The 638-nt window shown below is 45.0% G+C and overlaps 1 non-coding gene across 1 annotated transcript; it reads right to left on the bottom strand.

The window, feature by feature from the left end:
- Positions 1–4: 4 nt before the first annotated feature.
- trnae-cuc lies at positions 5–76 on the bottom strand. Its single transcript has one exon. It is a non-coding gene; the product is annotated as a tRNA-Glu (tRNA).
- Between the last annotated feature and the right edge of the window lie 562 nt (positions 77–638).

Raw genomic sequence — 638 nt, 5'->3', positions numbered from 1 at the left:
AGTGTTCCCTGACCGGGAATCGAACCCGGGCCGCGGCGGTGAGAGCGCCGAATCCTAACCACTAGACCACCAGGGATGGATAAGCTGTCTGAAAGGTGATAGTCTGTTTCCCATGGCTGCCAGCAAAGCTGCCCTACCCCATCTCCAACTATTTTCATTTACACCCACAGAAAATCACTCTTTCAGTGTTGATATGTAATGCCCTCTACTGGTGGAAAGGATTCCTCACCATGTATTCATTTGCTTAAACTTTCTACACACAACCACACTTTAACATGTTAGCTACGGTGGACCTCTCCACGGAGCGTGGAGTCGTCACGCTCAGGGCCAACTAACTTGCAATGAACAGTCTATCTCAAACTGCCGAGGGTTAATGTGCATGCTGGTAGCATATCTTAAGCTAAACTTGTCAGCTGACTACAGGTGTGGCCCTGTTGCTAATGCAGTGTAACAATCCCTCAAGGTCGTAAAGGCATTTAGCCTCAGGATTGAACTTTGAATATATGGCTCAGCCTATGTAACAAGAAATGTTAATACCTATTTCTCTTGATACAGTGTGCACATGTCCACTAGGACTAGGATTACAAAAATTGCATACAATATAGTGTTTTCTGGTACTGGAATTTTTAACTTTGATG

Source organism: Plectropomus leopardus, unplaced genomic scaffold (assembly GCF_008729295.1).
Source record: "Plectropomus leopardus isolate mb unplaced genomic scaffold, YSFRI_Pleo_2.0 unplaced_scaffold14858, whole genome shotgun sequence".
In the NCBI taxonomy this organism is placed as follows: domain Eukaryota; kingdom Metazoa; phylum Chordata; class Actinopteri; order Perciformes; family Serranidae; genus Plectropomus; species Plectropomus leopardus.
This window is presented reverse-complemented; position numbering and strand designations above follow the sequence as displayed.